At 45.0% G+C, this 26,113-nt stretch overlaps 1 protein-coding gene across 2 annotated transcripts in view; it reads left to right on the forward strand.

The window, feature by feature from the left end:
• Positions 1 to 17,237: 17,237 nt before the first annotated feature.
• The window catches only part of NDP (norrin cystine knot growth factor NDP), a 38,618-nt gene continuing 29,742 nt past the window's right edge, over positions 17,238 to 26,113 (forward strand). For both annotated transcript variants that reach the window (XM_084841736.1, XM_084841735.1), the window contains exon 1: positions 17,238 to 17,334. The gene's annotated coding sequence lies outside the window, so the exon portion shown is untranslated. The remainder of the gene's footprint in view (positions 17,335 to 26,113) is intronic.

The raw sequence follows: 26,113 nt of genomic DNA on the forward strand, positions 1-26,113 counted from the left end.
TGTTATATGGCGTTCATACTTCTGAAAGTATGAGGGAGGGGCCCTAGCTCAGTGTGATAGAGCACATGCTTTGCATGCAGAAGGTCACAGGTTCGATCCCCAGCTTCTCCAGGTAGGGCAAGGAAAGAATCCTGCCTGAAACCCTCGTGAGCCACTGCCAGTCAGTGTCGACAATACTGGGCTGGATGGACCCAGGGTCTGACTCAGTATAAGGCTTCCTGTGTTCCTAAGTAAAAGGGTCTATTATCGCTACTCAGCCATATCCGTTGTCCCATTAAACAAATTCCCTAGAGGACAAAAAAGCATTACCTTCTACAATCATATAATTGACAGTTTTCTTCACATGACTTAAACAGCACAGTCAGATCCCAGAGCCTGCCATCTTTTTTCTATCTCTTTATTCTTTTATTGTTACGTTTTTAAATTGTGTTCTAATATATCTGTTCTATGATTGTTTTAATTATGCTTTTATATTAAATGCTGTCTTTTATTGTTGTTAATGGCCTTGAGTGCCATTTCCTGGTAAAAGGACCAGGTATAAATTACATAAATAGAAGAAATAAATATTATTTGTCTTGTAAGGGCACCTAGAACCCTCACTCAGGAATTGGCCCACTGGCAAGAAGTTAAGTGTTTTCTTTCTTCCTTCCTTCCTTTCCTGCCCTTCATACAAACCTCAATGTTAAAAGAACAACAATACAGCAAAAATAAAATACAGTAAATAAACATATAATAAAACCAATAAAATGATCAGCAACAAGACTTATAACAGAGACAACTAACCACTCATTCATGCCTAGGTAAAAAGAGGACAGTGTAGCACTGAAATGTCAGTAAAATTAGTGTCAGTCGTACCTCTTGGTTGAGACCAAGAGGAAGTGCAATCACGGAGGAGGGCATATCTCATGTTGCTGCCCAATGTACTTCCCCTAATGGTGGGATGGGATGGGTCTCCTCCTGCACCCCAACCCCCACCCTGCCACAGCTCCAGGAGCACAGGCTGGCTGGTACTGGGAGAGGCATTCCTACATATATCTGGGTCCCAGGTCATTTAGAACTTTGAAGGTCAACACCAGCATCTTGAATTCAGCCTTGAAAAAGACAGGCAACCAATGCAACTCTTTCAGAACTGGTGTTATATGCTCCCTGGCAGCTGTCCCTGTCAACATCCTGGCAGTCACATTTTGTACCCATTGTAAATTCTGCACCATCTTCAAGGGCAGCCCCACATAAAAGATGTCACTCTGATGGACAGCAGCCTGAGGATGCAATGACTGCAGCAAAGTTAAGTTTTCTTCGCTGTCATCACTGCCACATGGCAGGCACAATAATGTGCTCCAACCAGTGTTCAATTGTATTTGTTCCAAGGCTTATGCCACATGGGCTCCAGCTGTCATCCTGCTTGCTCCATCACCCATAGCTCCCCTGAACACCAGGGGCCAAGAAAAGGGAGCTTGGGAGTGATCCTGTCAATAGACTGCTCCATCTTGCCATTCCAGAGGGAGACCAGGGCCTTGGCAGAAGCACCAGCCAGAAAGTCTCCCAGAGCATTCAGAAAATCCCCCAGATTCTATTAGTCTCTGGGGATGGACAATCTTAATTGATCCCCCACCACAATCACAGAGAGTCCAAACCTTACCAGAAAATGTCTGACCATGACAATGGGGTTAAATCAACCCCCCACAATTTCAGATCCTCCCTGCCCAGTAGCAAAGACAACATGCAAGGCATGACTGGCAGAATTCAACGGGCCAGTGACATACTGAGACAACCCCATGGTTTTCATGGTGACCAGGAAGTCCCAAGATGCCTCCACCCCCGGCCCACTCTTGACATTCTCAATGTTGACATCCCCCAGCACCAAAGCTTGTGAGGTCTCCAGCACCACATTGGAGTCCACCTTTGTCAGCTGACCAGCAGGATGGGCAGTACACCAGTAAGAGCTCTCTTCTGTCTCTCTAACCCAGTGCTAGGTACAATGCCTTGAATCTGGTCTCCAACTTGAAAGGCCTCCTGGCAAGGGTAATGGAATCCCTCTGGACCACAGTGACCCCCTCCCCGGCCCTCCAACCTATGCTGATGCTTCCCTCAGGCAGACAGAACTGTGCCTAATTGGCATTCCACAGGGCTTCTGCCCAGGTTTCAGTAATATATGCCATCTCAGCTCCCTCATCCAGAATGAGATCATGGATGATAGAGAACTTATCATGGACTGACTTGGCGTTCAGTAGCAATGTGAGCAGCTGGGAGGGCTGGTGGACAGAGCAACCCAGATTCTGTTGGTTGGGTAGCCGGCCAAAAGAGGGAACAGCTCAAAGATGTCTCTCCCCTATTCTCCTCCACTGCCCTGCCTGACCCCCAGCTCATACCTCCCTCTGCCTGTGATGGTATCTTCTCCTCTTCACCATTCCTCAGGCACATAACTCATGCTCCCAGAGCAAAAAACAACCACCATTAATAAAGCCCCAAACAAATATAATACAAACTAAAATACTCCTATACAAGTACATCAATTACAAATAGCACTATGCTACTAAGAGAACCATACAAATAAAAGTATAAAATCACAATAATGGTTTGATTATCATAAATTGCACTGTGACAATTTTCAAATGCGAATGCTCTGAGTCATAAATACATAACTAGCTTGCCTGGGAATCTGCCTATGTATGAGTCAAAACTCATTTTTCTAGGCAGATGCATATCTGTCCTATGGCTATTGAACATATTTCTGCAAATATAGCCCTCTGTTAAGCTAAGCCCTTATTTTGGGGTAAACCTAAGTCATCTGTTGTGGGACCAGGTATAAGAGGGGATGATGACAGGGCTCCTTCCATGGTACCGTAGGAGAAGTTGTATATAAATATTTTAAATAAATAAGTATAAGTTGCATTTCAGCAGCCTGAGAATTTCTTTTGCCTGCTGCACTGTGACACAATGGTTAGCAGACTTTGCTGAAAATTCCTTGTGTACTCAACTACTAAGGGTACAGGAGGCCTGACATCTGGTCATCCTCGTACAGCCTTCCCCAACCTGGTTACTTCCAGATGTTTTGGACTACAACTCCCTGCATTCCCGACCATTGGCCATGTTGGCTGGGGCTGATGGGAGTTGAAATTCAAAAATCCAGAGGGCACCAGGTTGGTTTCTTTCACCACCACCCCTTTATATCCGGTGAATTCAGATTGAAATGGTGTCATTGATGTGATGACCATATGAATTTATCACATTTCTTTTTCCCAGACAGAAGTTCTGTGGTTTTAAGCAAAAGCAGTTCAGACAGACAGAAATTTAACAGCTGAAGCTTGCCTGTTGTGCACAGAGGCACTATCCAAAAAGCAGATGGCAAAAAGATTGCAACCCTATTTTAAAACCAGAAGCTGCCCACCTTATCTTTCCAGATAGTTCTACTGAAATCACGTGGAGTGATTCATATCAAATCAAGTTCATATTACACATGATATCTGTTTTTAGGGTGCTTCAAATTGAAGTTTTGATTGTACCATCACCCTGCCTCATTCACAGAATTTTACAGGGGCTCCAGACAAACTCTCCCTCAACTCGTAACCCTCCCATGTTTTCCCACTGCTGCTTCCATCTTTCTCTTATCACAAAAAACCTCTTAGGAAAGGAAGAATAGAATAGTTACACAATGCCTTCTGATTGGTAACACTATGAGCCCTCCATCTGGAAGCACCCTTATACTAACATTGCATCTTCTGAGCTAATCTTCCATTGGATGGCTAGGTGGGATACAAAACACACAATTCTCTTTGACTGCTTAAGGAAACAAAAATGAACTTTAGAAGGTCTAGTTGCGGTTTTGTAAGGTTCTAGGTAAATCTAGGTAGAAACATGTGACTAGAAATTATTTCTGTATTTTTTAATTGCTGCAGAGATTAAGTAACCCTATCACCGAGATAAGAGAATCCACAAAGTGGCTACATGGACACTAGGCCTGTTCCCCAACATATAGGTTGCACATGTGACAGGATACTGGAGTGGGTTTCTGTGTCCTGTCCTTCCTTATCACATGTAGAGGCTTTAATGTGAACCAGAGCTTTATGTGCATAAATTCCTATGCAAATAGGCACTACTCATTTGATCCATGCATGGGGGAAAACAGGTGATCAATAGCACACCAGGGCTAGGCAACTTGTGCCTCACCTTTAGCTATGCTGGCTAGGAATGATGGGAGCTGTAGGCCAAAACATCTGGAGAGCCACAAGTTGCCCACCCCTGGCAAACCAAGGGTGATCAGATTGAGTTCTTGTTCTCTTCCAGAGGACTGGGATTGGTGTGTTACAATATATAGACCAAGACCTAGGAGAAACCGAGTCTCAATCAGCCCATGAATCTGCGGTTTGGCTGCCACTTCTGGGCCTTTATTATCCAGTTGGATCAGAGGTACAATTATGGTAATTGCTCCCAGTCTACAAAGTGCAGAAGTAAGGTGATACGGGTAGGTCAGCTATTTTCAGAAGAATTTCAGAATATTATTGGTTTTGAACAAGAGAGAGTTTCATCACAAAATGCAGAACACCACAAAGACGTAGGCAGCAGGCAAAACAACAAGAAAGGGAAACAATGATCTCTAGCTAATTCATATTAAGTTTGGCTCTTGATCTTACTCATGCTTGACTGGACGAGGATTTGGCACTGCTGCCTGCCAACAGACAAGCCAGTCCACCCGGGCTACAATCCGCCATTAGACACATGGGGTTGTGGCTGTATCGTCTCCAGCCAGAGGGACATCATAAACAGGACAGTGGAGCGTTAGCCCAATGATCCCGGAACTCAGAAGCAGATCAGTTTGCGACTTGGCGATGCCTGCTACGGGGAAGTTACCCTGGTCTTCCCTAAGTGACAGTTTCTCCACAAACCTTTTTGGCTGATGTGACACCATCAGGGACCTGGAGCGAAAGCCGTGTCTCGGTGCCTCCCAGGAGGTGTTGAACTATCTGGGTTTTTACTGATGCAACTGAACTGGATCCATAAAAAGACAAAAAGGGGGATCCAAACAAAAACATTTCTTCTTTAAAAGTAGCAATGTGCATTGTTTTAAAGTGGATGGTTTGTTTTTTGTTTGAAGTTCAAAGATGCTCAGATTTATAACTTCGTGGGGCTTTATTCTGTTCTTTCCATAAATCCTCTATCTGATTTATGTCTGAAGTTTGAGAAATGCTTCGTATTATTAAAAAAAGCTCTTTTTCTTTGAGGGACATTGTAAAAATTGCTCAAGAGGCCAAAACAAACCATGCTCACTTTAGCCAGAACAATGACTCCTACTTAATTCATCATTTTAGATTTCTGCTATATTGCGCAGTAATTAAACTCACCAGGTTATGATGACAGTATATACAGGCGTACAGAGGAATCACCTCTTCTAAATATCAAGAGAGAGGGTGAATTTTGTTTGCTGTGGAACAGTTACCAGAAGAAAAGGGAATATAAAGCTTGTCCAGTAAAAAAGAACTAAAGATGTGAATGTCTAAAAAAGCTGATTCTCTGAAATATTTTTCCCCAGCCTGTAGCCAATATTGATTGGAACCAGTCATCATCAACAGGTATTCCACACCTATTAGGATTATCTAGAGAGCTGCCAGCTCTGAAGGGTGAAGAACAGTCAGAGCTACAAATCAAGGATTGACAAACTGGGATCACATTCAAGCCATGGTACCTGGATAGCAGCAATAATTCAGCAGGTTCTTAAACAAAAGAGAAGCATGAGCCAGGCAGTTGGGGGACACACTCACAAAAGGCGAGTTCAAAAGCAGGAGCAAGGACAGGTCAAGGTGAGAGCATTAACTGATCTGGCATCTGAGTAGCAAACAACACAGCAGCTGTCATGTTGCTTAAACATGTCTTGCTTTCAATGTGCCGTTTTATATAGCCCAGGGCAACTGATGGGGGAAACCAATGAATGCTGGTCAGTCGTGGTGCAAGGCTGTTGTGCAGTTGCTAAGGCTAATGAAACGGGAGCATTCCAGATTAGGAGAGCAAAGTAGGCAGTGAACAAAACTTTGGTGATGGCAAGATGTCACGGTTGGAAAGCTACATCAGGTGCCTCACGGGAATCCAGGGGAAGAGTACTGAGGCTATGCATGATTTGACATTTCTGAAACTTTGGTGGGAGGGGTTCCAGGAGATTCATCGACCTGGGTCACTGGATATTCTAGGGTTCACATGGTTCCTGGCACAATGCAAATAACCATACAGTCACTGACACAGCAATCCTGGATGGTGCATTAGGGCACACCAGATCATTGCTCAACTGTCCTGAAGCCCAGAGCAGATCACACGAGCCAATTGCACCTCAGCCCAATCTGATGTAAAGTCCACCAACACATGACCATTGTCAAGGGCAGGCATAGTTGGGCCTCTGCCATGGGCCCACAGCTAAGTAGAGGCCCATCTACAAGACTCCCCCTGGGCTTGCTCCTCCTCTTCAGCATTGCAATCTGCTTGTTCACCTGCCTCTCGCTCTGGCCCAGACAACAGTGGTGGTAAGAAGGAAGAGCAGGAGATGCCACGGCCTGCTTGCTCCCCAGCTCTCTGCCCGTCAAGGAAGCAAATGGTAGCAGTGATGAGAAAGAGGAGGAGGAGCAACAGCCGCCGGTGACACTGGTAGCGAGGATGAAGACTCGTGGAGGGAGGGAACCCACTGAGGGTGCCTTGCCCCCAAACCTGGAGCCAGGACTGCACCTACAGATTTCCACTGGCACAAGACCAGACATGGTTCCTTAGAGCAGACTACGGAATTCACTTCCGGAAGAGGTAGCGATGGCCACCAATTTGGATGGCTTTAAAAGGAGATGAGACACATTCCTGGAGGAGAAGGCTATCACCGGCTACTAGTCCTGATGGCTATATGCTTCTTCCAATATGCAGCTGGTAGCGATAAACCACTGGCTGATAACACGGTCATAAACCTGTCCCAGGCTGCGAGAGGGAAAAAGGAGGCTGAAGCGGGAAACTTTACCAGGGCAGTCAAATCCATGGCAATGTGGCAAAGAGAAGTCCATTTTCCAGTCTGAAGTCCAAAACACAAGGGAGCACAAGCAAGGCTGTGGTTCAGGGCTGAGGCTGAGATCCGACATGTGATAATGACATTGTTCTCCAGCAGCCTTGCTCCTGCCTGCTTCCTGCTTTTAACTGCTGCACCCTGAAGCAGCTGCATCCAATCAGTCCTCTTGCTTCTGAGAGCCTTTCTGTCTTAAACCGACAGAGGCTCACCTACGTTGTTCTCTTACATGCAGCTGCCTTTGCTCTGCAGGGCTCAGTGGCATTTCACCCTCTGAATCCTCTGGGGGTCTGCATCCAGGCATGGAACATCCACAGGAGGTGAGGGGGCTCGGGCTCCTTCTGCACTGATCCCTTCCTCTGGGTCTGGAGCCTGCCATTCCCCTTCACCCTCAGAGGAGTCCAAGGGAGGCATGACAGACAGGAGGGTGTTGTTGCACTCATGTCTTGCTTGTGGGTTTCCTGTGGGCAGCTGGTCGGCTACTGTGTGAGCAGAATGCTGGACTAGATGAACCTTGGACTGATCCAGCATGGCTTTTCTTATGTTCTTAGCGCCTCCTTCTGGTATTATGGGCACAGGTGTGATTTGTCATTTGGTGAAGCTAGAGTGAATGCATCTTCATAGGCCAACATTCAGAACTTTGTTTATGTTCTTTCTCCATTGAGTATTTTATTTATGCATTAAATATTTGTACCTTTTGCTCTAAAAATCCATGAAGCAGCTAATGTCCACAATACAAATTAAAGACAATATCAAGGAAGCAAAATAATGCAATACCTAATTCAGCCTTCCCCAATGTGGTGCCACTCCAGATGTTCTGAACTGCAACTTCCATCATCTCTGTCCATTAGGGATGTATGGATTTTGTTAAATCCATTATGTCTGTGTTTCGCAGATTGTCAGGCGTCTTGCGTTCCATTGTTTGCTCATTGACAGAACTGGATTTTTTAAAAAACAGAATTTTGTTCTACTTGTGCCAATTTGCATTAGCACTAATGAGCATTAGCGCATTGGTGCAAGTGAAAATTAGCACTAATGCACACTTGCGCACATGCGCTAATACACATTAGTGCTAATGTGAATTAGTGCAAGTTCCCCCCCACCCCAAAAATGAAAAGCCACAGGTCAGATTAATAGAAATTTGAACTCATTTTGAATCCACTGCAGATTTCTCTGACATCCCTACTGTTCGTTGGCCATGCTGGTTGGGGCTGATGGGAGTTGTAGCCCAAATCATCTGGACATACTGCATTGGGAAAGGCAGAGCTATCAATAGGGCTATGCACAGAAAAAAAAAAACCTCACCACAGAACCCACTTCATTGGCTTGGATGAACCACCTGCATTGGCTGGGAGCCTTGAGATGACATGATGCTTTGGCTCAGATCTGAGGTGCCACCTTGCCTCATGTCCTAAAGCCTTGGGTGTCTTCCCTATTGACTCTAATAGGCAAATCAACAAATGACCATAACTTCTAATTGTTTTGCAGAATTGGATGAAATTTGGAGGCATAGTAGCCCATTCCGAGCATATAATCTTGCCAAATGTCAGACAAATACATTCAGGGTTTAAGGAGTTATGAATAAAATGAATAAAAAATAGTATTTGAGGTGTGTGTGTATTTGCACAGTCCTACTAATCAAGTAGGAAAGCCAACAGAACTGTTAATGTGTTTGTAAATCACCCAGAAAGCATATCCTTCACTAGATAAATGACTTAACAGGGCAAACCTTTTTAAAAATAAAATTATACAACTTCAATATTTTATTTATTCATTCAATTATTAGTTTTGAGACCCAGAAAGGCTCAGGATAGGCAGTGAACTTACATACATAATAATATTGCTGCTGCTTATAGTTCAAGATTCTGCATGTGTGATGGATAAAGAATGGATGGGCAGCTCCTGTCAATGAATAGCAATGGATTCCCCTCCAAACTTGCATTGGAGAAATGGTCCTTGCAGTCAGTTTGTCAGGGTTGGATAGTAGCCAGGGAAATGAGAACAAGATCCAGGAGTTGTGCCAAGTCAGAGCCAAGAGGGTCAAGCCAGAAGTCAGAACCAGGTAACAAGCCAAGAGCCCAGACAAGCCAGTGCTCGAAAAGATGATTGTTGCCCAGGTGAAGTCCCAGCCTGATTTGGAAGCCTTTATAATCCTTCCTGTTGAGGAGAACTAATAGCTGGAGTGGATCTGGGTGGGCAGATCCACTCCAGCGCTAGGAATCTCTCCACTGTCCAGGGAGATTCTCTCATCCATAGTTTTGGTGGCTCACCACACAAAGTGGCTGTGCCCTGAGTCATGGGTTCCCTGTTCTAGCTCTTGATTCAGTTCTGGGCACAAATAAGAGGCCAAAGGTCTCCCCCACCCTCTGCCCCGCAATTGCCTTCCAATGTTGCAGTTATATACAAAGTTGTATTTCTTACCCCCCCAAAATGCAAAATCGTGTATGTGAAAGTGGCAGCCACATCAGCATGTCCAATCTAATACCCCTATTTAAAACAAAAATAAAAAATAAAATTGATAAGAATTGGTGCATGTACTACAATAAAAACGAACATGATATTGTCAGGATTGATTCTGAGCATATGGAGATAGTTAGCAGTTCAGATTCAGAAGGGGAACAGCAAGAACCAGGGGAGGCATCTTCCCCAACCAGTTCAGATATGGTTAGGCATGCTTCTCAGGAGGCTAGCACCCAGATGGCTGGGCCTGAAGCCTCCCCTTTCCCTTCTCTGTGAGAATCGAGGAGGCGGAGGAGGAGGAGGAGGGGGAGAGCACGGGGCATGACCTGAGGGGTGCTAGACTGTGGCTCAAGCAAAGTGGGAAAAGTTTGAGGTGGAGCTCAGACGGTCGACCCAGTTGGTGATGCATGAGGGTCGATGCAAGGGAGCATCACTGGATGGGAGGGGTTTCCGTCCCTAAGTTATTCTAGCCAGCAAGCCCCTGTTCAAACCGCTGGCAACATCGTAGCGCCCATTTGGATTCCCTGCTGTTATTCCTTTGTAGCCTGAGAGTCTTTGGGGATTTGCATCTGTAATGAACCAGTTGATAGTGAATTAAAGATGTGAGACTGAAGCCTCCCTTCTTGTGTGTGTGCATGAGGAAGGTGGGGGCCAAGGGGACGTGACAGATATACCACTGACAGTGCTGGTTCTTCCCCACTCTCTTCATTCTCACCCACAGGCTATTATTTAAATATACATAAGAATATTATTTTCAGGGAACTGGATTTTAATTTCATAAGAACATAAGAAGAGCCAGGCTGGATCAGACCAAAGGTCCACCTAGTCCAACATTCTGTTCACACAGTGGCCAACCAGCCGTCCACATTTAATTGGGAAACCCATTAAAATGGAAAACCCACAAGCAGGACAGGAGTGCAACAGCACCCTCCCACCCATGTTCCCCAGCAACTGGTGTAGGCATACTGCCTCTGATAGTGGAGGTAGTGTACAACCATCATGACTAGTGGCCACTGATAGCCTTACCCTCTATGGATTTGTCCAATCCTCTTTTAAAGCCATCCAAACTGGTGGCTATCACTACATCTTATGGAAGTGAATTCCTCAATTCAGCAATGCGCTGTGTGAAGAAGTACTTCCTTTTATTTGTCCCGAATCTCCCACCAATCAGCTTCATGGGATGACCCCAGGTTCTAATATTAGGAGAGGAGGAAAAACGTCTCCTTATCCACCCTCTCCACACCATGCATAACTTCATTCATTGTTGTTGTTGCTCAGTCGTGCAGTCACGTCCGACTCTTCGTGACCCCATGGACCATAGCACGCCAGGCCTTCCTGTCCTCCGCTCTCTCCTGGAGCATGCTCAAGTCCATATTCATCGCATCAGTGATGCTATCTAGCCATCTCATCCTCTGCCGTCCTCTTCTCCTTTTGCCTTCAGTCTAGGTTTGCCATAGCTTTCCTCCCAAGGAGCAAGCGTCTTTTAATTTCATGGCTACAGTCACCATCTGCGGTGATCTTGGAGCCCAAGAAAATAAAATCTGTCACTGCGTCCATTTCTTCCCCTTCTATATGCCAGGAAGTGATGGGGCCAGATGCCATGATCTTCGTTTTTTTAATGTTGAGTTTCAAACCAGCTTTTGCACTCTCATCCTCGACAAGAGGCTCTTTAGATCCTCTTTGCTTTCTGCCATTAGGGTGGTATCGCCTGTGTATCAGAGGTTGTTGATAATTCTCCTGGCAATCTTAATTCCGACCTGTGATTCATCCAACCTGGTGTTTCTCATGATGTACTCTGCATATAAGTTAAATAAGCAGGGTAACAATATGCAGCCTTGTCATACTCCTTTCCCAATTTTGAACCAATCGGTTGTTCCATGTCCGGTTCTTACTGTTGCTTCTTGACCCTCGTACAGGTTTCTCAGGGGACAGGTAAGGTAGTCTGGTACCCCCATCTCTTTCAGAATTTGCCAGAGTTTGTTGTGATCCACACAATCAAAGGCTTTAGTGTAGTCAATGAAGCAGAAATAGACGTTTTTCTGGAATTCTCTTGCTTTCTCCATGATCCAGCGAACGTTGGTGATTTGATCTCTAGTTCCTCTGCCTCTTCGAAACCCAGCTTGTACTTCCAGTAGTTCTCGGTTCACATACTGCTGAAGCCTAGCTTGTAGGATTTTGAGCATAACCTTGCTGGCATGTGAAATGACTGCAATTGTGCGGTAGTTTGAACACTCTGTGGCATTGCCCTTCTTTGGAATTGGAATGTAAACTGACCTTTTCCAGTCTTGTGGCCACTGTTGAGTGTTCCAAATTTGTTGGCATATTGAGTGCAGCGCTTTAACAGCATCATCTTTTAGGATTTTAAATAGCTCAGCTGGAATACTGTCCTCTCCACTAGCTTTGTTGTTAGTAATGCTTCCTAAGGTTCACTTGACTTCACTCTCGAGGATGTCCGGCTCAAGTTCAGTGAGCGCACTATCATAGCTATCAGGGACATTCAGATCTTTCCTGTATAGTTCTTCTGTGTATTCTTGCCACCTCTTCTTAATCTCATCTGCTTCTGTTAGGTCCCTGCCTTCTTTGTCCTTTATCATGCCCGTCTTTGCACAAAACGTTCCCTTGAGATCTCCGATTTTCTTGAAGAGATCTCTAGTCTTTCCCATTCTGTTGTTTTCCTCGATTTCTTTGCATTGTTCATTTAAGAAGGCCTTCTTGTCTCTCCTTGCTATTCTCTGGAACTCTGCATTCAGTTGGATAGATCTTTCCCTTTCTCCCTTACTTTTCGCTTCCCTTCTTTCCTCAGCTACTTGTAAAGCCTCATCAGACAGCCACTTTGCTTTCTTGCATTTCTTTTTCTTTGGGATGGATTGAGTTGCTGCCTCCTGAACAATGTTACGGACCTCCGTCTATAGTTCCTCAGGCACTCTGTCTATCAGGTCTAATCCCTGAAATCTATTCCTCACCTCCACTGTATATTCATCAGGGATATGATTTACGTCATACCTGAATGGTTTAGTGGTTTTCCCTACGTTCTTCAATTTAAGCCAAAATTTTGCAACAAGAAGCTCATGATCTGAGCCACAGTCAGCTCCAGGTCTTGTTTTTACTGACTGTATAGAGCTTCTCCATCATTGGCTGCAAAGGACATCATCAATCTGATTTCGATATTGACCATCTGGTGATGTCCATGTGTAGAGTCGTCTGTTGTGCTGTTGGAAAAGAGTGTTTGCTATGATCAGCGTGTTCTCTTGGCAAAACTCTATTAGCTTTTGTCCTGCTTCATTTTATACACCAAGGCCATGCTTGCCTGTTATCCCGGTGATTTCTTGACTTCCTACTTTAGCATTCCAATCCCCTATGATGAAGAGGACATCTTTTTGTGGTGTTAGTTCTAGAAGGTGGTGTAGGTCTTCATAGAACTGATCAACCTCAGCTTCTTCGGCCTCAGTGGTTGGGGCATAGACTTGAATTACTGTGATGTTGAATAGTTTGCCTTGGATTCATACTGAGATCATTCTATCGTTTTTAGGATTGTACCCCAGTACTGCTTTTCACACCCTTTTGTTGACTATGAGTGCTACTCCATTTCTTCTAAGGGATTCTTGCCCACAGTAGTAGATATGATGGTCACCTGAATTAAATTCGCCCATGCCTGTCCATTTTAGTTCACTGATTCCCAAGATGTTGATGTTCAATCTTGCCATCTCATGTTTGACCACCTCCAGCTTACCTTGATTCATTGATCTGACATTCTAGGTTCCTAAACAATATTGTTCTTTACAGCATTGGATTTTCTTTTCACCACCAGACACACCCACAGCTGAGTGTCCTTTCAGCTTTGGCCCAGCCGCTTCACTCTTTCTGGCGCTACTTGGAAATTCCCTCTGCTCTTCCCCAGTAGTATATTGGACACCTTCCGACCTGAGGGGCTCATCTTCCGGTGTCATATCTTTTAGCCTTGTGATATGTTTCATGGGGTTTTCTTGGAGAATACTGGAGTGGATTGCCATTTCCTTCTCCAGTGGACCACATTTTGTCAGAACTCTCCACCATGACCTTTCTGTCTTGGGTGGCCCTGCACGGCATAGCTTATGGCTTCACTGAGTTACGCAAGCCCCTTCGCCACCACAAGGCAGTGATCCATGAAGGGGAACTTCATTCATACTCAACTATAATGGACATTATAATGATGCATTGTATTGTGTGCATTTGTTGCAAATGCTGTGGATGTATCATAGGCTCTCAGTTATGAACTATCCCATCCACACAATATTACACATGTTTATGGCCAACATGTGGCCAACGTCCCCTTCCTGGGCAAGGTGCTTGAGCGGGTGGTTGCAGGACAGCTCCAGGCACTCTTGAATGAAACAGATTATCTAGATTCATTTCAATCAGGCTTCAGGCCTGGTTTTGGAGTGGAGACCGCCTTGGTCGCCCTGTGGAATGACCTCTGCTGGGAGAGGGACAGGGGGAGTGCGACCCTGTTGATTCTCCTGGACCTCTCACCGGTTTTCGATACCATCGATCATGGTATCCTTCTGGCTAGGTTGTCTGGGTTGGGAGTTGGAGGCACTGCACTGCAGTGGTTCCGCTCCTACTTGGATGGCCGACTCCAGAAGGTGGTGCTGGGGGATTATTGCTCTGGGCCATGGCAATTGTGCCATGGGGTTCCACAGGGTTCTATTTCATCCCCCGTGCTGTTGAACATCTACATGAAACCGCTGGGGGAGGTTATCTGGAGGTATGGGCTGGGGTGCCATCAATATGCAGATGACACAAAGCTCTGCCTCTCTTTCTCATCAAACCCAGGTGAGGCAGTGGCTGTTCTGAATCAGTGCCTGGGCATGGTAACAGACTGGATGAGGGCCAATAAACTGAAACTCAATCTAGACAAGATGGAGGTACTGTTAGTGGGTGGTTCATCTGCCCGGCTAGGTGATATTCAACCTGTTCTGGAGGGGGTTGCACTCCCCCTAAAAGATCACATTTGTAGTTTGGGGGTGTTCTTCAATCCAGAACTGTCACTTGAGGCACAGGTGAACTCAGTGTCACGGAGCACTTTTTATCAGCTTAGGTTGGTATACCAACTACGCCCTTATCTGGACAGAGCTAGCCTAGCTACAGTTATCCATGCTCCTTAAGATCATCCTCAGCAGCCCTTCTCCGTGAGCCCCTGCCAAAGGAAATGAGGTGGGTGGCTACTAGGAGGAGGGCCTTTTGTGCTGTGGCACCCCGGCTGTGGAATGAGCTCCCTAGTTAGGTTTGCCTGCCACCTACATTATATTCTTTCTGGCGCCAGGTGAAGACCTTTTTATTTTTCCAGGCATTTTAGCATTTTAGCTTTCTAGACTTTTAGCTTTGCTGTTTTAAATCTGTATTTTAAATCCCTGCATTGCTGCTAGGTTTTATTCTGGTTTTATTGTGGTTGTATTGTTATACTGTGGTTTTAATGTTTTATATATTTTATACTGTTTTATTGTGTGCTCTTTTGTTTTAATTTTTGTGAACCACCCAGAGAGCCTCAGCTATTGGGTGGTATAGAAATGAAATGAATGAATGAATGAATGAATGAATAAAATGTTTAGTGCATTAGGTGTCTCACCAGGTCGTTCCACTTGCAAACTTGAAGGGGGTTATTGTAGATGTGTTGTGACTTTCACAGAATGGAAAGGAAATCTTTGTTGATATGGTCCTTAGCATATATCATTACAAGTACATTCCGTTGAATGTGATGGGAGTTGTTTTGGACTGTAACACAAGTCTAAGAAGATGCCTGCATTCAAATAAGTTATTGACAAACAAGTGGCTTAAAAATTGGCATGACCTCTTTCCTTAATTTAGATCTTTATTTTATATACATCACTGTTTCTGCCTGTGCTCTGCATACAGGGTCAAATGAAAATGGCCATAGTAGAGAGATGTTCTTCTGGGTGACATTTTTGTACCACCACCCCACTCCTGAAGAGATCAGTGTGCCTCTTGTCAATGACAGTGGGAAGATGGATCCCAGATTCATTAGAAAGGCATCAGTGCAGAGGTACTGGAGGAAAAGAATGAATTCAATATTTCATGAAGGGCTCTCAGGGTGGAAAAAATGGCTCAAACTCAAGTTAAGATGGTGTAAAACCAAAGTGGCCCACTTGCTTTCCATCCAGGCACATCTGACTGTACAGATCCAGCCAAAGAATGTTTTCCTTTGTTGTGTTCATGATGCTTACTCATCTACAAGCCATTCCCCTTTTAGAGGAGTCTATTTTTACAGCATAATTTCCATCTGTCTTTTGATCTTTTACCACATAAGAGGCTCAGATATTAACAACACCCAGCCTGCCCAAATCTAAAGAGACAGCGACAGCATCGACTCAGGATGTCTGTCCATTTAGGATTCAGGGCTTCTGCTCACATAGCACTTGTGAAGGGAAAGCATGATCTTTGCTCCTTAGCACTGAGTGCGAGCCTTTATTTTTAATCAGCTTGATGGCGTTGTTGTTTGTGCACTGTCATTAATCCGCCGAATGATCCAGAAATATAATGGGGAAACTGAAAGGCCCGTGGCAGCTTCCCCAACCTGATGTCCTCCAGATGTGTTAGGCTAAGTCCCCATCATCCCCAGCCAACATGGCCAATGGGCATGCTGGCTGGGGATTATGGGAGCTGTAGTCAACACATTTGGAGGGCCCCAGGTTGGGTAAGGCTGGCTTGCAGCAACAGAGCAAATTATATTCCATCCACCATTAGCCTAGTAGGAACAAGGAAGATGATTTTATGGTTCCTGCATAATCTGAGAAGCGTAAAGCAATGTGATCTTAGCATCTGTTGCATCTGGTGCTTTTTCTGTGGGTTGGTTCCACCATAATCAGCACTGGAAGTTAACATTCTGCCCCTGACAAATAAAACTTAAGCAAAAAGGTTTAAGAGAATGCGTGAGTTCAGTTTAGAAAGGCAAAGAGGGGTGGCGATAGAAACAAATGTTTGTAAGTGTTAATTAATTCTTGATGAATTAACCTTAGTCTCTCTGGTCATTAATAAAGCAGACATCCAAATGAGCTCAGAGAAGCATTTTGCAAAGTTGCAGATGCATGTCTATTCATTCAAGTTTGATGACGGGGCGATACAATGTGTCCTGTCTGATCTACTGCAGTGTCACCACACCTCGCCTTTAGGAACCAAGTCATGAATCTACCATAAATCACTCTTGAGACAAAACCTGTCCTGTAACATAAATGTAAATAATGCATGTGTGAAAGAAGCAGCACAGAGGATGAGATAGAGAGATGTTTTCTGGAAACATCCCCCGCCCCTTGTTTTTCATGTGGAGACTGCAAATGGTTAGCAGAGCTTGAATGAGCTTGTATCTGGTCAGGTTATCTGGACAATGATCCATTTATTTAGGACCGGATTAAGTTTGGACCTGAACGTTGCAGCCTTTCATGCCATCACATGAGACATCCTGAATTTCAGTGCATTTGCATCCAGTTTTTCAGCTCTCCAATGAGACGTCCCTGCAGAAGGGAGCTTGACTGGTGGTGTTTAGTGATTTCTCAGATAACAAGAGCTTTGCATTTCTGTGGAATTCCCATTTGCTTGTGAGCTGCTGCTGCCGCTCGCCTGATTGATATATGACTGCAATGGCACTTTTCCATTTGACATTCTCTCTCTCTCTCTCTCTCCCTCCCCCCCCTCTCTTGCTTAAACAACAGCCCTAACTTTTGTGTGTTGCAAATATAAAAGGCAAGCCATGTGACAGAGGGACAGAAGAACAAAAGCATTTGGAAGTAACAAGACCTCTTTTTAGCTCTTCAGTTTTAGGAGTCCAAAAGGAGGAGGGAGCAACACATTTTGCGAAGGTAAGCAAGCCCATAGCAAAGAGCCTTTGTATAGAACACCTAATATTTCATGTACTTATTGTGAACAATTTGTCCTTTGACAGCCCCATATTCTTTATATAGCTTGTTTTATTGATAACAAATCTAGATGTAAAGATTACTTAAGGATTCGCTGCCTACGTCTTTTTATTGCCAGTGTGTGCCTTTCATTATGTATCTCCTGAGGATGCCAGTGTGAAGTCAATGGGAAACCAACAGTGCTTCTGGTTATAAAATAGTTGCATTAAATTTGTGCCTTCTGTACTGGGATTCTCTTTGTGGCTTTGCACTGATCCTTGTTTGTAGGAGACTGGGCAAGAAGAGGGAGTGTTGTGTGATTTCAAAAGGGGGCTAAGGTACCTCCAGCACTGTCTTTGTCCCGTTACAATGGGACTCCCGCAAAAGCCTCTGGTTTAAAATGGAGCTGTTTACTTTTATTACAACTTATGGATGCTAATCCCCTGCCAGTCATCTACTGGAGCGCTCAGAATAATTCAAAACAATAGGCAATATTTATTTCTAGCCGTGTGTGTCATCTTTTGCAGGGAGTACTTTTAGGTTTTGTGGCATGTGTATGTTTTCTTCTTTTTTTACTTTAGTCTTCATCCAAACTCCTGGGAAGTTTTGCCATGGAGTGCACAGCACTAGTTATGGATTAAGATGGATTTAATATGTGCATTTGATTGGTTAAAAATGGTGAGGAAATCCCCCATGTTTGTCTTGGCTGCAGAACAGAGGAGATATATTGAGCAGTCGGCTTACCCCTTCAGCACGACCAGTAATGCATGGTAGATGCCTGTTCGGCAGATCAAACTGGGGGATGCTCAGGCAGGGCACAGCATTCAGAAATAATGTGCCAGGCCTCCAGGACCTGCTATTCAAAAAGGTTTCTGCTACCTTGGAAACATTATTTTTGGGGTGCGGGGGAAAAATAAAATGTTCCCCTTTATAGCAGTATCACCGTGAGAGACAAAAATGTACCTGGGTTGTAAGATAATTGTAATGTGAATGTTAAAGAATGAGAGGCAAGAGACCCACACTGATAGTTGACAAATCCCCCTCCCCCTGAAACTTTATCGAAGGCACACAGCACTGAGGTGAGTAAAATTATCCAGCAAGAGGTGAAGATTTAAAAGCCACAAGCCTAATTGCAGCATAAGAACATGGGCACAAAAGTGTTTTTTTTAAGGCTGCATTTTAGGCAGTGTCCTTCCAGCTAGCCCGAAAAACAATCTTGCCCCAGAATACGAGCGCAGTCCTCCAGCTTAATTTATTTTTCTGAAGGAAGTAGGCATAAGTAGAGTCAGTTTACTCTAAGTGATGAGAGATTAATTTAAAGACAACATTCCCCTGCCCCTTTATGAAGCATGTGAGGTTTGCAGTGGAAGCACATGAGCCTCGGCAAGGCAAAGAGACAAAATGGGCAGCGTCTATACTTCAAAATGGCTTTAGAAAAGATGCTCTAAATTTGCAGTTGAGACCAAATGGAAGCAAGCAGCCCAAGCGCGTTGTGTAATGCAGCAGCAGCAACGATAGGTGCCGTGCCGTGGTGTGATCTCGCCTCTGTGTTCCTTTGCCCCAGAACACGAGTGAATATTAGTAGCCATTAATCCAGATTAGATTAGTGATTTTGCCAAGATCGGTGCACACAAAATAAGATTTTGGCCTTCAGTGAAAGCATGTTCTGCAACTTTGGCTAAAACCCACGCCACCCAAACCTCCCCTTGCAGACACTCTGAAGGGCAGGAGGTTGCTACCATTATTCCTATGATTCTACACTTATTTAGATATAGGAGAGGAGAACTGCATCAGATCCCCAGGTTGTAAAACAGCTTAATGTAGTCCAAGGGAGAGAGGCAAACCACAGAGAGATCCCCGTCCCCTGGAGGAAGATCCCCCGTCCCCTGGAGAGATAAGAGAGATCCTGGAGAGATCCCCTGGAGAGATATTGAGAGATCCCCCGTCCCCTGGAGGAAGCTGCCTTACACCGAGGCAGACCATTGGTCCTTGCAGCTCTTCACTGAGGCAGCTCCCTGGGGTTTCAGGCAGGATTCTTTCCTAGGCCTCCCTGGAGATGCTGTCGGGGATTGAACCTGGGACACATGCAAAGCAGGTGTTCCACCACTGAGTTTTGTCCCTTGTGCTGAAGAACCTCCTTTACACAGTGTCTATCTGATGCCTATATGTAGCTTAACTCTGCTTGGCAGCTGAGGAATAATAACTCCGCAATATCTTTGTCAAGTTCGTCCTCCTTTTCCTCCCCCTCCCCCTCCATTTATTTCTGTGCCACTTTTCCACAAGTGGTTCACAATGTATCAAATGAACAGCAATATAACGATTAAAAAAACACAACAGAAGCAATTACAAATAACCATAGTGCCAATAGGTAAAGATACATAATAAAAATATCCATCAATCCATACCAAATTAAATAAAACAATACAGATAAACTGACCTAATCGAATAGTTTGAAACTGTGTAGGAGCGAGACTAAAGCCTAACATAGAAAGAAAAATATACTGCCTATGAGGTTACAAAGGCAACAGAGGGTTCTCCATAATTAGCCTACACACATTGGCTGGCAGCCACACCTCTCCTTTCAGGCAGCCTTCCTCCCACCTTTCATCTGGATTCATGTTGTCTGAAACTGGCTGCTCCACCGTCTGAAGTAGACAGATCCATAAGTGCATCACGGTGTCTATGAATCTAGCTGCCTCTGCTGCACACGCCATGTAGGATTTCAAAAGGATTCATTGAGGTAGGATGGCTGGGGACCACATTTCTCTCAAGCTAGGTTATGTGCCATTCAGTGAAACATTTCTGGAGAACAATTGATTCAGAAAACACCAGAGTATCCCCAGTACTGTTGAAGATGTTATCTTTGTAACTTAAAAAGGCTTAAGAGCAGGCCAGTGTAAATTCTGCAGTCCTTCCAGGTAGGCACAGAACTTAATAAAATGGGTATAGAATTCAGCATTCTGAGGATATGTCTTTATTTATTAAATTTCTATACCACCAATAGCCAAAGCTCTCTGGGCGGTTCACAACAGCTTGCTTGCTTGCTTTTCTTTCCTTCCTTCCTTCCTTCCTTCCTTTCCTTCCTTCCTTCCTTCCTTCCTTCCTTCCTTCCTTCCTTCCTTCGTTTAATGTGTTTGTAGTCTTATTGTTGCAAAAATAAGTATTCAAGTGTGTGGGTAACATAAGATGAAATCTTAGAAACTAGCAGAGTGAGGGGGAGCAGATTTTCAATTCAGATCTTAGAAACCAGAATGGGACAACAAGGCAGATTTTCAGCTGAAATCTTAGAAACCAGAGTAGGGCTAAGCAGATTTTTGGTTTGGGGGTGGGGTTGTCAGTTCCCTGCAAAGCTCCTTCCCTATCCCCATGAATGGCAGAAGCAAAATAAATGAGACAAAATAAACACATTTCTTTAATCAACATAACTTGTCCCAGTTGCAGACTTCCCCTTTGTCACTGACATTCTGGTGCAGAAGGTTGAATTCTACGTGACACAAAATGCTCATGCTTGTGCTTCAAAGGTGGAAAGTCAGAGGCTGTTCTGTATCATCACCACCACTATGTCGGAGTGCTAATGCAAAGCTATCCAAGTTGACTGTCACTAATACAATTTGCACATTGTCAGGGTGGGGACAGCTGCCTGCCTCTACACAAGAAACACAAGCACTGATGTGCTTGATTAGACCCGACTTGTTGGCTGCTCTGACAGAGCTCTGATCCTGCCACTGTAAGCCAAGACAATGATGTAACCATGGGAAGAAGCACTAGCCCCCTCCCCTCAGTTCTTCTAAGCCATGACTCTGCTGCGTGGAGAGCTTCCTTCAAATGTTGTGGACTTCGTCTTTAAGATGGCCTTCCTCTTTTTCATATTCTACAAACTGGGCTGCAAACATGGGCTGCTAAACAGAGGCTAAAGGGGTAAGGTTTGCTCCATTCCCTCTTGCACCGACTCTGAGAAGGTACCTTGAGCATGAACCACGTTAGTGGTGCCAGAGCAGGGCTGGCCCAAAACATTTTGCAGCCTGAGCTGAAGACCAAGATAGCACCACCTTCCATTCCATTCCAAAATCCAAATGGACTGGCAGTTATTTATTTTTTTATTTGGTTTATACCCTGTCTTTTGACCAAAAAATGGCGCTTACTGTGAAGATACCAGAAGAAAAAAAAAACCCTGTGAGGAGATGCATGACTGAGCAACCACACTTCCTTTTCTGAAGCTTGACTTATCACCCTCATGCACTCCAAAGCAGGAAGAATACAGTCATAACTGAGAAGAGCATTCCGCAGTTACACATGAGGGAAGCAACAAGGGGAGACCAGAGCAGAGGCGCAGTGAGATGGTGAGGTGGAGCCACCCTACATCAGGGGTAGAGCCCGTGCTTTGCATGTTGTAGAAGGTCTCAGGTTCAACCCCCCAGCTTCTCCAATTCAAAGGATCAGGCAGCAGCAGATGGGAAAGAACTCAGCCTGAGACTGGGACGAGCTGCTGTCAGTCAGAGTCGACAGTAATGGGCTAGATGGACAGTCTGACCTGGTACGAGGCAGTTCCCTCTGTTCCAGGCTAAATGTGAGAAGATGTTGGAAGTGGGGTGGGGGGAGATAGATGCAGTTCAGTCTAGACAGACTTCCCAGTTCCAGGTAACCCAGATTTTCTTTCACCGGAGGAACACAAAACAGAGTCCTCTCGGGTTACGGTGACCATGTGTCCTACGTGGTGGTGGCGGTGCTTGCGGCTCTTCTTCTTCCAAAAGTTATTACTGCTTCTCATTATAAAATAACCACAAGGAGGGGGATACTTTACAGAGAACAGTCCTCAGTTTCAAGGGCTGTCAGAAGACAGTCCTTTACTTGCTGGACTGTCCAGTCCAAATCCAGTTTAAACATAAAGAACCCTGAGAAGGGAAGGTGAGCAGGGAGGACCTTGGAGTGGCCCATCAGCACTGAGACCCTGGACAGCAGACTGAGCAGGCGCAGAAGCCACCTGGTCACACTTCACCTGGACAGCAGACTGAGCAGCGGGCGCACGGTACACCTGGTCACCATCTTCCCCACTGTGGTGAGGTGCATTGCATTTCTTTATTTATTCCATTTACAATCTGCCCAACATAACTAATGCTCTCTGGGCAGATTGGTGTTTCTAGTTATATTGTAGTAACTATTTCTAAATTTGCACCTGTACATATAAATTGGCACATGCAAGTGCTAAGTAAATTTGTACCCTTTTTGTACTCCTCTTTTTGGGGATGCATTTCTTCTTTTTTGGCAGTGCAGAAATGGCCACCCTGCTAACTGTGCTCATACACATCAGTCACTTTTTTCCTAGCAGGGATCCTGCACCTGCAGAATTGACAGAAACTCAGCAGGAAAAGCTTGACCTAGTTTGGGGATGTGGTAGTGGGAGAAGCTTTGCCTGTTGAATTTCTCCCTCTCCAGCATCTGTTTAGAGCACACACACCCTGTCGGTGTGTGTGTGTGTGTGTCCATCTTGGATAGGTGAAGCCCTTCCTACATCCTAATAGTGAACTTTATACAACAGAGCAGAGATACCACCACAGTTTATCACTGTCCCAGGGAGAGGGACCTCACATTGTTTAATTTACAGAATTCACTAGAAAGCAACTTCGATGGCTTTTTTTAAAGAAGACAAAATCTTCAAGTGTGGACTGCTCCTTTTCAGAGTTCCAGCCAGCCATGCCCTTTCCCCAGATACTCCATTTCATTCCCCTTCCCTGCTTGTTTTATGTCCCCCCACCCAACAGTCAGCCAGCATTCTGTGCCCACTGAACATGCTCAGTCCTCATTGAACTGTGTGCATGTGGGGGGTTCTCCGTCCTTTCTTCCCTCATGCCTGCAAAAAAAGATTTTTTGGTACTTCTTAGGGCATCTCTACACCAGCCTAAAATCCCGCATTTAAAACAGGGCTTTCTGCTTCCATTTTAAATGCAGGATCACAACTGACTCCGTTTTTCACATGCTTCCTTTCCCCCTTCCCCTTTCCCCCTCCTTCTCCCCGTATCTGAGTCTTTCATTATCTTTCAATGATCTCGCTCCTCTTCTTGCTGCTTTTGCTCTTTTCATGGAGGAAACTGAAGCAGGACACAACGGGGGTAATTTGATAGCTCATTATCTGCAATCAATTTAAAAACAGAACAAAGGGCATTTAGTGCAGGAGACATCCTGGAGGGTCACAGCAGGGTCACAGTGTCATGTAAAGAGCCCGCAAACCTCCGTGAAGGAGCAATTTCAATCACAGGATAAAAGCTCCGTGAGAAGGAGCCCTTAGGGTTACCTGATACCTGCTTCTTGTGAATGGATGATGCTGTTCTGGCTAGGTAAGGATCAAAACTCAGAGAACTGTGTTCACTATTGGTAGTATAGAGGATGGCTAAATGGAACTTCCATGACCAGGGGCAGGAGGGCTTTGCAGATCAGTTGCCATGTACAAGCAAGAACGGATGGCTGCTGCCTTTGTGCCCTACTTCAGAGTTTCCCAGAACCACCCACTTTAGAGCTGTGTCCAAATGGCCTCTTGAAATTCTCCACCCTATTAGTGAGCAGAGAAATTTCCCCAAATTTCTCCAGGGGGAGGAGAAATTCTCCAACACATTCTCACAAGTAGGGCTCACCATCAGCAAGGGGTATAGCACAGCTTCTTTCATTCTTTCTCCCCCCCCCCAGGTTCTTTGTTTGTTTTTTTGCACTGACACTGCAAATAGCAACAGCATCAACTGTACTGGCAGCCTGGCTCCCATTTTGCATCTGCCACAATACCCCATACTAGCATCATTCCCGGGCATGGGGGGCAGGCCAGGGGAGGAAATGCAGCCACCACCACCAAATTTAAAAAAAAAAAAAAATGGAGAAGAAATTTGGAGAGGATTCTTGAAGTGGCCTTTTATTTGGGGGGCAGAGGGTAGTAAGAAAAGAAAACTCTCAGGACTTTTCTGAGGAAAAATGCCCTCTGAGAGATTCTGGCTCAGCTCTAGCTGCCTTTCTTCAGGGTTCAGCACCTTCCCCAGGGTCTTCCAAGTGTTACATTTATGAGGGGTGATTGTGGATAGATCTTGTCTCTAATGCAGGTGCTGATAATAGCACTCCTTCCCTGCAAGCCCTGTCGTGGGCATGAGGGGGGGCAGTGTCGCATGCAGCTCCAGGGAAGAGGCGGAGCTAGTGCCAGGCCAGAATCTGTCAGATTGAATGAGAATGGTTGAAAAATATGTGGGAGAAATTTTTGGCACAGCACTAATCTAGTTGGCCCCTGTTGGAAACAAGATGCTGAACCAGACAGGCCCTAGGTCTGATCCAGCAGGGCTGTTCTTATAATCCAACAGGATTCATTTTACTGAGCAAGATGTGTGCCAGTCAGCTTTTGTGGTCCAAACTCCTTTGGGCAGGGCTTACCAAGAAGCAAGTGATGAAGCACGGCTAATGAAGTAAAATAGTCTCGCCATAAGCAAAATGCTCCTCTAGTCTCTTCTCATGAAAATCTGCTTTTCGTCCTGAAGCACAAGACAATAGGTTGCATTGCTTCAAAACCTCTTTGTGCTACTTTGTGTTTATACTATCCATACAGCAACTTGCCATTTTTCAAATCCTCCTAAGCTGTTGGTTTCAGACAAATCTTGTGGCAGTGAGTTCCATGTGGCCATTGCATAGAAAAAGCCTTTCATCATAGCTGCCCATTTTCAATTGGATACCTAAAATGCAGCACAGGGCTGCGTGTGACCTGCGGGCCATGTGTTGCCCACATGTGTCTGATCTTGGAAGCTAAGCAGGGTCAGCCCTGCTTAGTACTTGGATGGGAGACCGCCTGGGGGTTGAGCAGGGGGTTGGACTCGATGGTCTTGTCGGCCCCTTCCAACCCTATGATTCTATGAGCACTCTTTGGAGAGCTGTCCAGCCCAGCTCTGGTTTAAAGATATAGAACCGTAAGGCAGCAACTCATTATTTCAGATGCCTTTGTGGCTGGCTGGCTATGGGATTTCTGTTGAACATGTCAACTTCCATAACAAAACATAGCTGTGAACCTATGAGCTCGATTGCCTGATTGCCTGCAGACTAAGAGGTGCAGTGCACCAAGAGCCCGCAGTGGGGGGGGGGGGGGAGAGAGAGAGAGAGAGAGAGAGAGAGAGAGAGAGAGAGAGATGCTGTCGCCTGGTCTGACTTATGATCAGCTGTTATTTCCTTTTTATATGTGTCAGTGTGGAACATATTAAAATTTCTCAGTGACAGTATGCATGGAATCCCTCTGATGCCCCACCTCTAACTTAGCAGAACAATAAAAGCAAGGTTGTAGTAAGCCTCTGAGCAGCTGGCTGTCTATATATTCTCCCCCCCCCCTCTTTTTTCACGTAATCTAATTCAGAATAGAATTCGGGTAGTCCTGGCACTACCCCTTCCAAGCTCCACTGACTCTCGTTCAGTTTTGCTGGAATTTCATTGTGGAGCTCATCTGATCGCGGCGCTTTATAAACGGCAGACAATGTATTCTTTCTTTCTTCTGAGCGTTCTCACCATTTGTCCATCAAATGCTCCAGAGCCAGCTGATACCACGAGGGCTCTGAGCCACCAGGAATCCCACTATATCAATATTAGTGACCATATATCTATATCTATATAGATATATATATATATCAGTGATTGTTAGGGAGTCTGCTGCTGATAAGGTTTTCATGCTTATTATAACCGAGCTATAATCCACTTTGGCGTGGCGATGTCAAGGGAGAAAGGGGTTATGTTGCCC

This window comes from Heloderma suspectum, chromosome 3, assembly GCF_057233095.1.
Source record: "Heloderma suspectum isolate Gila_16-S chromosome 3, 16-S_ref, whole genome shotgun sequence".
NCBI classification, from domain to species: Eukaryota; Metazoa; Chordata; class Lepidosauria; order Squamata; family Helodermatidae; genus Heloderma; species Heloderma suspectum.